The sequence below is a fragment of the Nelumbo nucifera genome, chromosome 7 (genome assembly GCF_055504915.1).
Source record: "Nelumbo nucifera cultivar China Antique chromosome 7, China Antique-T2T, whole genome shotgun sequence".
In the NCBI taxonomy this organism is placed as follows: domain Eukaryota; kingdom Viridiplantae; phylum Streptophyta; class Magnoliopsida; order Proteales; family Nelumbonaceae; genus Nelumbo; species Nelumbo nucifera.
Genome location: NC_142655.1, coordinates 13937348 through 13954937, shown reverse-complemented (window position 1 = coordinate 13954937; position 17590 = coordinate 13937348). Strand labels below are relative to the sequence as shown.

General features: G+C 39.3%; 2 protein-coding genes and 1 long non-coding RNA gene across 23 annotated transcripts in view; 2 read left to right on the top strand and 1 right to left on the bottom strand.

The window, feature by feature from the left end:
• LOC104611346 (uncharacterized) overlaps positions 1-1184 on the top strand; it is a 44154-nt gene extending 42970 nt beyond the window's left edge. Inside the window, exon 11 of the mRNA XM_088891314.1 lies at positions 857-1184. The gene's annotated coding sequence lies outside the window, so the exon portion shown is untranslated. The remainder of the gene's footprint in view (positions 1-856) is intronic.
• An 849-nt stretch (positions 1185-2033) lies between these two features.
• LOC148790189 (uncharacterized) lies at positions 2034-3726 on the bottom strand. The gene is made up of 3 exons (XR_016078548.1): positions 3566-3726; positions 3317-3422; positions 2034-2940 (listed from the first exon to the last, which is right to left on the bottom strand). It is a non-coding gene; the product is annotated as an uncharacterized LOC148790189 (long non-coding RNA).
• A 2829-nt stretch (positions 3727-6555) lies between these two features.
• Positions 6556-17590, top strand: part of LOC104611344 (uncharacterized) — a 28466-nt gene continuing 17431 nt past the window's right edge. For 5 of the 21 annotated variants that reach the window (XR_737640.3, XR_016078787.1, XR_737628.3 and 2 more), the window contains exons 1-5: positions 6571-6747; positions 7701-7782; positions 8017-8115; positions 8508-8596; positions 8781-8862. The gene's annotated coding sequence lies outside the window, so the exon portion shown is untranslated. The other 16 variants (XR_016078782.1, XR_016078781.1, XM_088892104.1 and 13 more) reach the window with 11 other exon arrangements.

Here is a 17590-nt window from a genome sequence, read left to right as displayed (position 1 = left end):
CCATTCCCTACTAGGCACTATCCAAAGTTTCTTTTATTTTTTCTTGTCACATAAAAGAATCTTGTGATTAATTATACGAAACATTGATGAGGTAGAGGATCCTCTAAATTGGCCATGTATTATGTATTTTTGCTCTTAGCCCATATCAGCCTTATTTTTGATCAAAATGTTTATTTTCTAAATTTTTTCTTGATGTGAATTGCTATCTTAAACCCTTCTAATTTTTTTTTTCTGAAACTGATTTAATATTCAAATTTGTCCTTCATATCAATGGTTCAAAGGTAAAGTTGCAACTTAAATTTTTTTTTTTATTTTTTAGTTGTTCATAAAGTTTGTATTCTTTTTTCTGTAAAAACTAGCTTCAATAGTTTGCATTGGTTTTTTCAACATTTTAGTGCCTCTTGTTAGAGAATTCTAATAAATGGGGTCTACATGCAACTATGTTACAAAGTTTAGGGGAGGTGATTGAGATTACCAAACTTCAGGCGAGGTTTCAACAACAAACATAAACTTCAGGGGTGGTTTCAGTAATTTACCCAAAAAATAAATAAAATAAAAGTATAGTTCAAACCCTAACAATACACCTTATCTGGATTGGAGCCCATCATGGGCTGCTTATATTTATAATTCCATGAACCTTGATGTAATGGTAAAATCTTGGCCTAACACATAAACTCTTGAAGAAGACTTGTTTGTCATGAAAAATTAGGCATACGTACTTGTACTTGAATAATATTCATTATAGAATTTTCTAGATTATGAAATATCTTTATAGCTATATTTTCTTTTAAAAAAATCTACCTTAAAATACAAGAATGTTGAAAAGAAATTGATGGTTGATGTTTCCCTTGTGCAGAGTCATGGGTCGGAAAACACTTTTGTTCCACCTAGAGATCTCCATCCCATGATGCAGCTCCATCATCAAACCTGGTATAATAAGACAAATTTAACTTTATGTTTATACTTGCTTAAAAAATTATGTTATACTTCTATATCTTTTTGCCAAAAAAATAACATCACTATTTTGTCTTTTGTAGGATATTGAACGAATACCTGGCATAGGGTCTTCTCATGTACATGCAATGAGTAGGGGAGAGTGAAAATGCTAATGCAAAGGGGAAATCCCTTCATTTCGGATGATATATTTTCCTTTTTTCATATATTTAATTTTGAAATTTAATTTATTATATTTTAATATATATTTATATTAATAATTAAATGATTATATGGATGAATGTAACGAATTAAGTGCAAAGCAAGTAATTTAAAATCATTGGGATACCAAGAAAAAACAAAATAGAAAAAGAAAAGAAATACACTTTTTGTGACATTTATTCAATGTCACTGAAACTGGTATAACAAAGCAAAAAAAAAAAAACAAGCTTTTTGGTGATGTTTATAAACGTCAGTAAAAAGTACAGTTTTTCCGACGTTTATAAACGTCACTAAAACTCATAGTTTTACTAACATTTATAAACGTCGCTATAAAAGGTACAGTTTTGTTGATGTTTATACATCACTAGAATTGCAACTTTTGGTGATGTTTATAAACGTTGGCAAAACTGTATAAGTTGGTTTTAGCGACTTTTGCAAACGTCACAAAAAATTATCACAAACATTGCAAAAAAATATATATTCACTACCCAAAAGAATCAAGGTACACTATACTTATCGTAAACAAAAAAGAAAAAAAAAAACTTAATATCACAAACATTGCAAAAAAAAATATATTCACTACCCAAAAGAATCAAGGTACACTATACTTATCGTAAACAAAAAAGAAAAAAAAAAAACTTAATATCCATTAAATCTAATGAGAGTAACTCGTAGTGAGACATGGTAGATAAAACAGAGTTAAATGGTGAAAAAGCAAAGAATGTATCCACAATATGTAAAGGTATTAAAGAAAAAGAACTAGCCATCCCAATAATTGTTGAGAAAATACACCGAATCACTTCTATTGCTGTGTAAAGTGGGAATTTTTTTTCTCTTCAAAGTGAAATTGAAAATGAAACAAAGTCTGTCCAAGAAGTATTTTCATTTCCCACTCTATACACTAATTTTACAAAATTTAAGTTTTGGGCAATAAATAATAACATTTTAAGCAACCATCAATACACTATACCTTGTCAAGAGGGATTCAGCAATGTAAACATGGAGGTATATGATTCGGTAATGCATGCATTACCAAGTCACAAAGTGATATATTCTCTTGCTAGTATACATATGCCACATGATGATGAATTAAAAATGGGTTCGACTATGATATGGAAAACCATAACATATCTAAAACCTCTATTACTGCCATGTATACAATAGTTACCGAATTTATTTAAGTAACCGGTAATTATTTTTTTATATATTAATTAAAATTTAAAACACTCTTTAACTTATCCGTTAACTGAATCCTCGTTACCAATTCTTATCTCCTTCGAGTTCCCTCTTCTATTCGAATTTCTCCTTTTGAAATTGTAAATCCACAATTGGGTTATGGATTTGGATTTGGTGAATACATACCCCATACCCCAGGATTTATGCGAGTCAAGTTGGAATAATCTCAGATTGAACTTTAATCACCTTTCCATTGTCAACAACTTAATCATTTTATGCATAATGTTTCAAAATAATCTTGTCATCCTTATAGCGCTTAACATCTGCTAACATGCCAGCAATGCATTGGGGATCCACCTCTGTTTTTATTTTCCGCTGTAAGGCATCAATTTGATCCTCAAATGATCACATTGTGTTTACAACTACAAGTGTTTCATCAAGATCAAATACCATGCCAAGACATCTAAGATTTAGCATGACAAGACAAGAATTGTAAAGCACTGGTGCAACATTAAAACCCCAAAAACATAAATATTGTTTATCATTCTTCCTAGATAACAACATGGCTACCAAATGAAGTTCCTCCTCTCCTAGTGGCATAACTGTAGTCTGTAAACCAAAAATCAACAAACACAAGGCATAGTAAGTGAAAAAAAAAATGCTTTGAGAAGTTGAAAATAAGCACATACAGGTTCAGAGGAACTCAATGCTAACAAAGAAGCTGAAACACTTTGTCAGTCGGTAAAAGTAATTGAGTTGTATTTTCTTCTGGGTTGGATATATTTCTGAATTTGTTACCAGCTAGAGAGATTTTAATATTTTGTTTTGTTATGTTGGAGTTGTAGTTCTACCAAGAAAGACCATTATTACCAGTACGATGTTGTATTATACGAATTAGCAGTTATAGTAATGTGAACAGAAACTGATCTTACCCTCATGAACTCACCCCCCCAAAAAAATACAGATTAATGAATCAAAAACTAACTCAATCTCTAGTGCTACAATTCAGTTACTTCGCAGTTGCCCACAAATATGTGCATTGTGTAACTCTTCTTCGATGGTAGAATCCTACAACAATCCCTCCTCAGTGACTGCACAGGAAAAAAGAAATCTGGTTAATAACCAAAATGCAGAAAAATACACCTCTCATCTCCTAGACTACAGTCTATAGATGTGCCTGTAGGTGGTTAATAGAATAATAAGTACTTAAAGAGCTTAATTAATTAATTATTACCTTCCGCCAGCGAAGGTTGCCTAGTCTCTTGAAGACGACAATGGACTCGATTGCAGCTGAGGAAGCCATTTTCCATCGACAATAAAGGTTGTCTCTCTCTGTAGCGGGACTCAATTGCTTCTTGATAATAAGGTTGGCGTAACGCAGGGCATGGGGTTGGAATTTGGAGATAAAGAGAAAAAGGGGAGGGTGACATTTTTTTGAAATGTGATTTAAATAGTTGTTTTTAAAACTGGTTACCTGGGATAACCGGTATTCACCCAAACAAAAAGTTGAATGTTGATTGGTCCATCTCATCCGATATGGTTTTTCCATATCATAGATCATATTTGAGGCAAATAAGTGCATAGGGACAATTTACTTTTTCTTTTGGTACTTAACACACTAAATTCTCAACGTAGATAGTAATAGTGGGATTCGAATCCGCATCTCTGTTAGGATTATTCATCTAACATACCAACTAAACCACCACTCAATTGATAGACAATTTACTTGAGTTGTACTGTTATAATTTTTCTAGATCATATCAACAACAAGCAACTAAAATGCATGCCATCATTGATAAGCTTCGATCCACACATCCCTAAAATGCATTTAAATGAACCATTTTTTTTCCTACAAAAACAACGCCAAACCATTTCTCTTAGCTTACATCAATTAACACCACTAGTTAACTGTGCAAAGGTAGGCAACACAAGAAATGACAAGGTGTTGTGGTGTCTCTCTATCAGCGGCAATAAGGTAATAAATCAGTGGTAAAAAAGACAAGCGGATTAGAAAAAGGGGGAGGGATTCATATGTGGAGAGAAAACAATAATATATTATTGTTGGAGATGTACATAGGTGGGAGTAGTGATAAGTCAATAGAGAAGGGATGGTGGAGCAGCGAAGTAGTGGCGGTGGAGCGATGGAATGAAACAAAGGATCAAAAGGGAGAAAGGGAGGAGATGGTCGTACTAATTAAGGGTTCAGGAATAGATTACAATGGGAGATGTAAGTGAAAGGAACAAAGCGATAGAGTAGGAGTGGCAAAGCCATACAGCAAAGGTGATGAGTATGCAAGAATGGAGCAAGGAGAGGTAGGGGTAATTATGAAAAACCAAAAAAACAAACTGAACTGATGAGACCAAACCAAAAATTCTGGTTAATCAAATCAATCAGTTTGATTTCAAAAAGTTGGAAGTACCGGTTTAGTTTCGGTTAATCAATAAATTTATATATATCATATGTATTTTATATTGTTTATATATTATAAAAGAATATGTATGTATTATATATAAATATATATTTTTAGCTTTTATTATATATTTATTATAAAAATTAAAAAAAAACTGAAAACTAATGAATTGAACTGGTAGTTAATCAAACCAATCAATCAATTAACCATTCAACTTCTAGTCAATTTCGATTCCATTTGGAAAATAGGCCCACGATGAGCATCCTAATGAGAGGAAAGGGGCATGGAGAGGTGGCTGTTGTGTTTGGTGGGAAAAAGTGGGGTCATGGGCTAGGTTAGAGTTGGGGGTATTTTTGATATATTGGGAACATGGCACTAGGGATTTGAATCACAGGAGTACAGAATAAATTAAAATGGTCGAGGGGAAAGGCATAATAGTGTTTTGTTTCATTGCTGATTATTTAAAAAAACAACACCAACTCATTGTTACATAAGTGTTTATTCTGAAATACTATTTGGTAGATTGTTTATTAAATAAACATTTATCTTGGTTTGTATGAACCACTTTTCTCATTTTTTAGTTAAGTTCTATACAAAACATTCATTAAATAAATAACCACAATGCAAACATCCTCGAGACGAACGAATTGTTCCTTGTTGTGATTTGGGGAATATGACATTATACCTTTTCGTTGGGGGTTCGTAAACTTTTCCAAGTTCTTATCGTAGTGAAGATGCTATTAAATAAAATTCTTCCTTGGGTAGGTTTTTGACAATTTATTTGAATAAAGTTTTACCCACCTGACACATGGACACATGGAGGAGGTAAAATTGGTAATATCCTTTTTCAAAACATTAAAAAAAAATAACCATTTTAAAATTTGCTCACTTACTCATTTTGTAAAGGAACATCGGTAGATGTATTTATCTTGGTATTTTTTTTTTTTTCAAGTAACACTTACCCGGATAAATAACTTAATACAACTCTCATGGTTGTCAAGGGTGACCTAAGGTTCTGATAAAAATATATATAACTCTTTGCAGGTTGAAAAAAATGAGGGAGAGTTTCATTCTTCTACCGAATAACCCCAGACATTAGTGAGAAATTAACTTGGAGACTCTTTATTAGGAAGTAGACTTGTTCATGGGCTGGGTTGGGCCGGGTTTGGGTTGGATTTTTATTCTTCATAAACATGATTTTGTTAGGCCCGATCTCAAACTTAATAAAAAGCCCGACCTAACAGAAGAAAGAACTCATTGCCGGTAACTGTGTTTGCTGGTACCGAGTTTGCGTGTGTGTGTGTGTGTGTGAGAGAGAGAGAGAGAGAGAGAGAGAGAGAGAGATGATTCACCAACCGATGCTCAGTTCGCGGTGAGATGTGATTTTGATAGTGAAAAGAGGAGTCAGTTTGCGTTTGAGAGAGAGAGAGAGAGAGAGAGAGAAGACTCATCGCCGGTGTGCCGGAGTTGTTGCGTCGATAAATTTTTGCCGATTATGCAGTTGCTTGAGAGTGTGAGGAGGATATGAAGAGAAGAGAGGTTCGGCACTAGGCAATTCAGCTAATAGGAAATATGGAAAGAGATGAATGAAAAGGGTTAGGATATTAAGGTTTTTGGGTTTAGTTTATAGGTCGGGTTGGGCTGGGCTATTTTAGCAAACCCCGAACCAGGCTCGAATTTATTGTAGGTCGGGCTTTTTGACCTGAGATCAAGCCCGCGGGCTCATTTGCGTGTTCAAGCCCGTCCGGGGGCCGACCGGCCCGTCGGGGCACCTGGCGCATGAACAGGTCTATTAGAAGTTATCCCACTGTCCAAATCGGTGAATCTTAGATTTCACTCGTTGGTGATCACTGTAAAAAGAAAACCCCAGTAAAAAAAGGGAAAGAAGAGGCGAAGAGCAAGGAGAGGAAAGAAACGAAAGAAAAAGAGAAGGGTGGAAACTAACTAATTTCAACCTTATAACGTATGAACCAAAATCTCGGCAGCAAGATGAAGGAAAGTTCAGGTAATTTATTTTAACCTTTTCTACTGAATGAGTAAGTTTGTATATCTGATCTCTTGTTTTTTTTTTTTCAAAGTCCCAAACCAAGAATATCGTAGATATAGAGCTATTCTACTCTTTGTTGCTCATCAAAAGCGTAACTAAAGCAAAATAAAAAAAAAATCTGAACAGAACTTGTTAGACAGTTGGGTTCTAAATGTCTTTACATATTTTCTCGCTTTTCAATTTCTTAAAGCTTATTACCAAAAAAAAATCTTCCGCTGGGCAACTTTGATTCACTGGATAATGACGTTATGCGTTTAATCCTTTTGATCTTTGGGTCCAACTGTGAAAGGCCTGTTCCGATATCAGGTTAGACTCTCGGTTCAGCGATTCCTGCAAAAGCCCTGTCTTGGATTAGAACAGTGAGAAACAGTCGGTAGAAGTCAGTCAAGTCACGTCTTTGTAAAACCAGAAATAGAGCTGCTTAGAATGGGTCAGCCCAAAGTCTGGTTTACGGAAGTGGCTAGAATGTCTTACTCAGTGTTTTCACGGAGTATGAATGGTCCTCTTTTTGTTTTCTAAAATGTCACAATACAAAAGCTTAAATGGGCATTATGGCAGTTTTATCTCTCCCCCTCATGGCATTCATAGAGGTATAGTATTTGGATAAGCTTCAAAGATTTCTGATTTTAATCCCCCAAAGCACAAAGATCTAACCATATAGTTTGTGCTTGAGGAATTAATAGTGTTTTGGCTTTCAAACTTCAATGTTTTTAAATCAATCCTTTCCAAATGATCTAAACACTTTTGTTAGCTCAATTTTATTTCTCACAGCCCAAAGCTTAAAAAGAAGCTTGAGAACTGAGCCTTTGTATATAGGTTCTAACCAATTCACTAGTCTAGTATGAAAGTACTTAACTGTATTTGTGTATGACATGGGTTTATTTCTCTTTTAAACTATTTATTTGTTGCAGAAGAAGACTCACATGTGGCAAGGGTGAAGATGAAACAAGTAAAGTCAAGTCCAATATTCGGAATGGGAGACATTGGGAAAATGTAGTTTTCTTCACATGCATGCTTTTTGTTTGTTAAATACTTTAATTGGTGGATAAATCATAAGTTATACTTTTTAGATTCATTTATGATAATGAAGTATGTTATTTTAATAAGTAAAATGCATTTTTTTTATGACGTATGTAAATCTTGTAGCAGATTTTTTTTTCACTTATGATAATTATATATTTGTTATAATTTGTATATAACTATTGTCCTGCCTGTATGTTTTGATAGGCCATAAATGCATGTGGGTGTCTTTTACTTGAAAGGGAGCGTCAGAAGTTGGACAATGTTGAATGTGAGCAGTTTTTGTATATTAGCACATTTGCGCAGGTAATAGGTTTTAACACTTTTTATTTCATTTATTATGTACTCATATATTGAATAATCTATTTTTTATCTTTTAAAATACATATGTCAGGAAATTATTAAAATGGGTGACAATGTTGCAATAGAACCTTATATTGGCCCTCATCTAAGGCAATAGTATAACAAAGTATTTATACCCTTGCAAAGTAATGGGCATTGGCATCTTTTGGTAATAAACGGGGATGATAATTGTATTGAATGGTATAATTCAATCAAATTTGCTATATACAAGCGATTTGCTAGAACAATGGTATGTGTCTATGCGCTACACTATTTTCATGTGCAATTGTTTTTATATTAATCCACAATTATCACTAACTCTGTAATCAATATTTGTCTTACTCAAACTACTACAGAAATAAACTCTTGGGTGTGCGGTTTATTGGTAAATGGAGAATTGGAGATTTAAAGTGTGTAAGGATGCTCCATCCCAATATGCAAATGGGTACGATTATTCAATTATTACCATTAATCTTTATTACATTGTTACATATCTTAAGTATTGTACAGTAGCTTCGCCATACGTGTTGTGTAGGATTGAATGTTAGGTTTTTGTAATGAAGTACATGAATTGTTTATGTTGAAGTACCCAATGAGATTTTAACTTCAATGATACACAAATTTTACAGTGGAAGATTGGTGCACAGATATTGCAATCCCAACTGGAGTAAACCCACATGTCCATAAGCTCATTCAGGTGCTTGTATTCAAGTATGTGAAACCAATATTTTAATCATTTTAATCTGAAGAATATTTGAGACTATATTTTTCAAATTTGTTGGCATATGGTTTTTTAAATAGTTTAGTCCTTAAGTGATATTGGTTGGCTATATCTAGAAACAATCCACCTCATACAACATTTTTTTTTCTTTTCCTACAATTCCTTCCTTTTTCTAGGAGCAATAACTCATAAATAGGGATTGATTTCAGTAAGCCAGATTTTATAGTACAATTTCATTTGTATTGAACTGTCATGTGGAGTGAGAAAGAAAATACCATTTAAAGAGAAACTTAGATGTAATGAAAGATTCTGACTGGCATCAATCCCTCCTTAGATGTGATCCATTAGTAAGCATGCAACTTGGGTAAAGAGTAAGCCAATTGTACTTGTATCTGAATTGTATCTCAACAACCTTTGACATGTGAATGAATAATAAACCTCATAATTCAACCTTTCTAAATTTAAATGTAATTTGTGGATGGCATTGGTAGCCTAGGTTACACATGCAAAGGATCTAACAACCCAGTCTCAGCCAACACAAAATCTTTTGTCTCCCTATCCCACTCTTCCCTAACATTCACGTGAATACACCTCCATTATAATTTAAATTATTTCATTATGTTATTTATGTTAAGACTTGTTTCTATGTTAATTTTGAATATCATTTATCTGAAAGCCACTTAGTTCTACTCATGTAAATACCATTCACCGAAAGCCACTTAGTTTTGCTTGTGTAAATACCATTCACCCCATTCTTCATCCCTGCCAATTGACCTTGTGGCTAGCTGTTCAATCTCATCAAAAACCATAGTTTGGTTTGTTCACCCCATCTTTCCCCTTTGTTAGTCTCTCTTATGAGGTTTCCCCAATATTAACTGTTTTTTTAATCGTTATTATTTTCATTCAATATGTTGAATTTGCCCATTCCTTGTTTTATTTGTTGCATAGACTTGCCTAGTTAGACAAAATACACAATCTGAACCCTAGTTACTCAAACCATTTCAAGAAAGTAAAAACTAGTATTATTGCATAATTTCAATAAAAAAACTTCCAAGATGATGGGTAAGTTCTTCAAGTAGAATACTTTTTTTTGTGAATAACCAAAACTTTTACTAAGAAAAAAAATAATAAAGTACAAAGAAAGCCCAAAGATTGAGATGGCCTAACCCCAACCTTTTCTAATCACATAAGCAATACATCAAATAAAGAGCCATTCCCCCAGAACCAAATTCTTTCTTTCAACCCCTTGCCTTGCTAACCATCTGCCAGCCCATTGCAGTTCTATAAGTCCACTGAACAGCAACAAACCTATCCCTTTTTAGCTCGGGAATCTCCCTCATGATGTGTCTGTACTACCAAGGACATCTTCATTACAAACCCACTCCACCACCACTTTAAAATCCCCTTCAATGATGATATTGGTTAATTTGGTTCTCTTGGTCAGCTTCAACCCTTGTAAAACTACTAGGATTTCAACTCTAACTGCATTCCCTTGACCTACTGGTCCAGAGTATATTTCAATTATAATCCCATCGTGATTTCTAAAAACTCCTCCAATGTCAAGAGGGTCCTGGATTACCTCTGCTACAACCATCAAATGTCAGCTTTCTTGAAGGGAGAGAAGCCCAAAATGGTTGAATAGTGACTCTTGAAATGCCTGAGTTAGCTTTCGATCCTCAATTCTTGAAGATGCCATCAAAGGTAAAAGTGTTGAAAAGGCTTAAAGTATTCACCCAATGTATGGCAATTATAGTAATGAGATTGATGATATATCTTCTATCCTGGATCTTATCCCTGATTAACCTTCCATTTCTTTCCTCCCAAACTGCCAAAAGGATTGCATCTCTAATACATCTCCAAAGAATCTTCCATCTTATGGGGAGCATAAAAATGGAATTGTTGAATAAGGAGATCAAGTCCAGCAGGGGGGTCCACCTGCACCCAAATAAAGAAAATAACTTCTCCCAAATATTAGTCACAAAAGAATTTCTATTGGAATGGTACACCTCCCAACAAAAATCCCTCACTTTGGGTGGGGTTGTTGCCCACTCCACACTTCTTTTACTAGGAACCTCAAGGTAGTGGGATTGGAGGACAAAGAGGTTAGAAAAGAGGAACAAGAAAAGATTCCAGAAGGGCATGGGGACAACATTTTAATGTCAGGCAAGAGGATCCAAAAGAATATTCTTAAGTAGCTCCACAAGTTGCAAGCTCAAAGGTATCTCCACTTCCCACAAAACCCTCTTAAACCCAAAGTTCCAAGCCAATCTATCCAAAGAGGAAGAGACAAAATGGAATATGCTTTTATAAAGAGCATATAGAGTCAAAAATTTATCTTTGAAGGCAATATTCCCCCATCAAAGATCCTCCCAGAAATGGGGCGGCAACACCTCTAAAAGCTGTTAATCTTATTATTTATAGTAGGGTTTTATGAGATGGGAGTACAATGACAAATCTGTCTTTGATTAGTAGGCAAAAAAGAATATGTTAGTACAAGAGAGGTCCAGGCCCATTAAGCCTATGAATGAAACATAAAAGGGGACGACATAATATAAATAATAACAGCCCAAGCCCATAATGCTAGGTCTCACAAAACTCACCCTCAAGCTGAGCATAGATATTTTTCATGCCCAACTTGCATAACAGCTCCATAAATGTTGCCTTGGTGAGCCCCTTGGCAAAAACATCAGCCAGTTGTCTTCTAGATGGAATATAAGGAATACAAAGATCCCCAGAAACAATTCTTTCTTGCACAAAGTGTCTATCAATCTCAATATGTTTTGTCCAATCATGCTGGACTAGGTTGTTAACAGTGTTGACTACAGCTTGATTATCATAACATGTTCTACATCAAAAACATTCTGGAACTTCCTTATGGTTTTTAGATCCTCAACATGTCCTGGTAGCATGTAACTTGGGTCCCAGTTCTCATCATCAATTTCATATCTAAAAACTTTATCAAACTCTGTTTTCTTAAATGTATTAGGCAAGCTGCTAGTTTTTATTTGTCTCCTTTAGCTTGCAATTTTGGAAATGAATGATTTAGATGAAGTTTTTCTCTTTGCTGTTTGGGAAATATGAAAGCATCTCTTTGACTCTTTCTATGATTCTTATTTCTTACATTAAATGATGTGCTTCATGGTTAGGGGTATACATACATACATACATACATACATACATACATACATACATACATACATATATATTATATATACCCCAAGCCAATGCTTAGTAGGTAGAATGTTGAGGGCCCGGGAATAGGATCTCGTCACGGGTCGGTCCACGGGGAAAACCTCCTGTTTTCCCTTGTTCCTTCCTGCTCGTGATGAACCTATCTTGGCGCCTTTGGTGATTTGTCCAAGAGATCACCAACTCTCCTAACTCACTCTTGACTGAATAATTTGATATCTCATTCAATAATGGGGTCTCCTTAAATAGGAGATTACAAGAGTCCTAATCAAGGGGAGTCTCCTTGCTGAATAGGGAGACTTCCAGTTCTATCTTGCTAAGGATAAGATAAGCTAATCCTAATCTGATAAGCTACTAACAAGATAAGATAAGCTAAGCTAATCCTAATCTGATAAGCTATTAACAAGATAAGATAAGAGATAAGAACAAGCAAAATGAGCTAATCTAATCTAGATAAGGCTGCTGTTGCCGAACTGGGTAGGATGAGCATCACTGAATCCTTGCTGCTGCTGGCGGTGGGCCCGGGGCCTGTTGCTGCCGGCAGCGATGGTACATCTTCCCGAGGAAGGCGTCCATAACATTACTCCCCTCCTGGACTACGAGCTTGTCCTCAAGCTCGAAAGCTGGATATGTGGCTTGGAACTCTGCCAATGGAATCCATGTGGCTTCTGTTGGTGGTAGATCACACCATTCCACCAAGACTTCAAGGATTCCATGATTGAAACGAGAGCGGGTGACAGTTTTAGGCTGGGGGACCAGTTTGCCATCTTTCAAGGGTGGCAGGGAGGGAACTTGGTCCGGGGGAACACCCGTAAATGGTTTCAGCAAGGAGATGTGGAAGACATCATGAATTCGGCTAGTCTCTGGCAATTCCAGCTGGTAGGCCACACTGCCAATCCGTCGCAGAACCTTGTAGGGCCCATAGAACTTAGGGGCCAGCTTCGGGGCAGCCTTGTGGTGCAAGGAGCGCTGCCGGTAGGGCTGGAGCTTCAACCAAACAAATTGTCTTGGATCGAACGACAGTTCCCGGTGGTGCTTATCATAGTGGAGCTTCATGCGGAGCTGGGCCTGCTGTAAGCGAATGCGGACATCGGCGAGGAGGGCGTCGTGGTCCTGTAAGGAGTGATCGATTGCGTCCAAGCGAGTAGATCCGGGCTCGTAGGACAGCAAGCGGGGAGGATCCCTGCCGTAAACGACACGAAAGGGAGTCATGCCGAGGGAGGAATGGTAGGCTGTGTTGTAGCAGTACTCGGCCCAAGGAATCCATTCCAACCATCGTCGAGGTTGATCGCCTACAAAACAACGGAGGTACATCTCGATAGTGCGGTTAACCACTTCCGTCTGACCGTCGGTTTGTGGCCGGTAAGCTGATGAGTAGGCCAAGGTGGTGCCGTGTAGTTGAAATAACTCTTTCCAGAAGGCACTAGTGAAGACTGGTCTCTATCGCTGACGATGGATTCCGGCAACCCATGTAAGCGAAAGATATGTGTAAAGAAGGCAAGGGCAACCGAAGTGGCATTGTACGGGTGTGATAGAGGAATGAAGTGCGCGTATTTAGAGAAGCGGTCGGCTACCACAAAGAGAACTGATTTGCCCCCTACCTTGGGAAGTCCCTCAATGAAGTCCATGGAGATGTCGGCCCAGATCTGCGATGGGATGGAAAGGGGCTGAAGGAGGCCTGCCGGGTGTAGGTTTTCCCATTTGTGCTGTTGGCATGTGGAGCAATTCTGGACAAAATCTCGAATAGAAGTCTTCATACCTCGCCAATGGAAATCAGTCCGGACGCGGTGTAGTGTTTTTTGAATGCCCTCATGGGTGGAGTTATGGATGCTGGTGGGAATCAACGGGCAGTCTGCTGGAAGATGGACTCGTCCCTTGTACAGTACCAACCCGTCGTGAAGTGACCAATCGGGGTCGGCCGTGCCGGTCTGGATCTTCTGCAGTAAGAGCGACCATTCCGGGGACTGTGGTGCTGCCTTCTTAATGTCGTCAAACAGAGAGATCCGAGGTTGGGAAATGCTACATAGAACCATCGCGTCTTCTTCTCGCCTAGACAAGGCATCAGCTGCGCGATTAGAGGATCCCGCCTTATATTCCACCCGGAAGTCAAACCCGAGCAGTTTGCTAACCCAATGTTGCTGAGGGGAAGTGGTGAGACGCTGCTCTAATAGGTATTTGAGGCTGTAATGATTAGTTTTGACGATGAACGACCGTCCCCACAAATACGGCCTCCAGTGCTGGATGGCTCGGGCAAGGCCGATTAGTTCGCGCTCATAGGCTGGAAGCTTCAGATGCCGATCGGCCAATCTGCGGCTGAAGAAAGCGATCGGGTGCCCTTGCTGCTGTAGTACGGCCCCGATACCCACTCCGGAAGCATCGCACTCGATTGTAAATTCGAGGGCGAAATTAGGTAAATGCAGGACAGGGGTTGAAGACAGTGCATTTCGTAGTGACAGAAAAGCTTCATCAGCTGCGTCGTCCCACCGGAAGGAGTTTCTCTTCAACAGGTTGGTTAACGGGGCTGCCAACACTCCATAGTTCTGTACAAATTTGCGGTAGTAACCCGTTAAACCGAGGAACCCGCGTAAGGCCTTGGCGGATTGAGGTTTGGGCCATTTTGTTATAGCCTGAATCTTGGAACTGTCAACTGTTACACCCTGCCCATGGATGATGTGGCCGAGGTAAAGAACCTGTCGTTCCCCGAAGGAGCACTCTGACCGTTTCAGGAATAAGCTGTGTTGGCGTAGGAGTACAAAAACGGTCCTCAGATGGTGAACACGCTCTACCCTTGATTTGCTGTAAACGAGGATATCATCAAAGAAAACTAAAACAAATTTACGCAGATGGGGCTGGAATACCTCGTTCATTAGTGCCTGAAATGTAGATGGTGCATTGGAGAGTCCGAATGGCATGACTAAAAATTCGAAGTGGCCATGGTGGGTGCGAAAAGTAGTCTTCTTCACGTCACCGGGAGCCATGCGAACTTGGAAATATCCGGACCTGAGGTCCAACTTAGAGAAATACTGGGCACCATGCAACTCGTCCAGCAGTTCGTCCACAACGGGAATAGGGAACTTATCTTTGATCGTCCGGTTATTGAGTTCTCTATAGTCAACACAGAACCTCCATGTTCCATCCTGCTTCGCCATCAACAGAACCGGCGAAGAGAAGGGGGAGTGACTTTTGCGTATGATCCCTTGGTTCAGCATCGCTGTACATTGTTTTTCTATCTCATCCTTCTGTAAGTGAGGGTAGCGATAAGGCCTGACAATGACTGGTGCTGAACCCACCACCAAAGGAATACGATGGTCGCAACCTTGGGAAGGGGGAAGGCCCTTCGGTTCCTGGAACAGATCTGAAAACTCGGCGAGAAGTTTTTCCATGGCTGTCGGTTCTGTTTGGAGTGCATGAACCTGCAGTGTCTTTTCTTTAACCCTGCAACCGTGCCATGAAATTTGCTTGCCATTCAGGTGGAAGGTCATGGTGAGTGCACTGAAGTCCCACAAAATCGGGCCTAGGGTAATTAACCATTTGACCCCGAGAACAATATCGAATCCATCCAATGAGAGTACAAATAAATCAACAAGAATTAGTTCAGAATTGACCTATACTGGGACGTCCCTACAAATCCCTGGACTGTGAACTTTTTCATCATTTGCGACGGCTACCTGTAGTCGCGGCCGGAGTTCCATTGGTAGTTTTAACTGCAGGGCTGCATGTTCACTTATGAAGTTGTGTGTGCTCCCTGAATCGACGAGAATGCACACCGGCTGACCTGCAATCTGTGCCTGTAACTGCATGGTCTGAGAGGTTTTAATACCGGTGATCGCATGGAGAGAGATCTCTGGTTTGAATGTGACGGGTTCCCCTTCCTCCTCCTCTTGCTCATCTATGAGAAGGCAAAAAAGCCTCTTGCATCTATGTCCTGCCGAGTAGAGGTCATCACAGTTGAAACATTGACCTCTCGCTCGGCGCTCTGCCATTTCTGCCCTGGTCAAGCGCTTGATGGGAGGAGTGACCATGTTACTGCCTATACTCGTCACTGCTCTAGAGGTGGTGGGCATGGGAGGCTTCATTTCCCGGCTGGTAGCAGAAGAGGGGGTCGTTGCTGCTGGTCTTGGGGGCACCCACGAGTTCGGTGGACTACCCACATTAAAAATTCCGCGGCTGAGCTACAGCTTGCGCTCAAATGCGCGGGCTAAGTTCATGGCTGTGACCAAATTTGGGGGATTCTGCATCTCGACATCCACTCGCAGGGGTTCTGCTAACCCTGCTGTGAACATATCTACTTGCTGGTTTGGTCGCACGGAGGATGCCCTCGCGAGGAGGGTTTGGAACTGTCGCTGGTATTCAGCAACTGTTCCAGTCTGTTTAAGGTTAATTAGCTCGCCCAGTGGGTTACTGGTCAATGGGGGTCCGAACCGAAGAAGGCAATAGGATTTAAACTGGGGCCAACTGAGCCCGGGTTCTTCTTGCTCTAACCGATAAAACCAAAGCTGTGCTTCTTCTATTAAATGAAAGGCGGCTAGGCTTACCTTGTCCTGGTCATTTGTCCCTTGATTCCGGAAGAACTGCTCGCAGCGATACAGCCAGCCTAGGGGGTCTCCGTTGCCGTTGTACGATGGGAACTCCAGCCTGCTGTACTTGGGGATGATGGCTGCTCCATGGCCGACGGACTGCTGTTCGCCGGAAGACTCCGGCAGATCTGGCTGGCGGTCGTTAGCTGTTGTCCCTCCGTCAGAGTTCCTTTCCCTACTAGAAAGAAACATCTCCATTAGTCGCCGCAGTTCTCGCACTTCACCTTTGATCTCACGAACTTCGGAGTTGGTCTCCACGAGTTGGTGCTCGAGGTCATGGACCCTGGAAGGTAGCTGCTCCAAATCTCCCATGACGCCTTGCTCTGATACCAAGCTGTTGAGGGCCCGGGAATAGGATCTCGTCACGGGTCGGTCCACGGGGAAAACCTCCTGTTTTCCCTTGTTCCTTCCTGCTCGTGATGAACCTATCTTGGCGCCTTTGGTGATTTGTCCAAGAGATCACCAACTCTCCTAACTCACTCTTGACTGAATAATTTGATATCTCATTCAATAATGGGGTCTCCTTAAATAGGAGATTACAAGAGTCCTAATCAAGGGGAGTCTCCTTGCTGAATAGGGAGACTTCCAGTTCTATCTTGCTAAGGATAAGATAAGCTAATCCTAATCTGATAAGCTACTAACAAGATAAGATAAGCTAAGCTAATCCTAATCTGATAAGCTATTAACAAGATAAGATAAGAGATAAGAACAAGCAAAATGAGCTAATCTAATCTAGATAAGGCTGTTGTTGCCGAACTGGGTAGGATGAGCATCACTGAATCCTTGCTGCTGCTGGCGGTGGGCCCGGGGCCTGTTGCTGCCGGCGGCGATGGTACGTCTTCCCGAGGAAGGCGTCCATAACATAGAAGTTCTTGACAAGACCTACCAATCAAAATGGATGATCTATTAGATTTTCTCTGATTAGTTCTTGACAAGACCTACAAGTTATTTC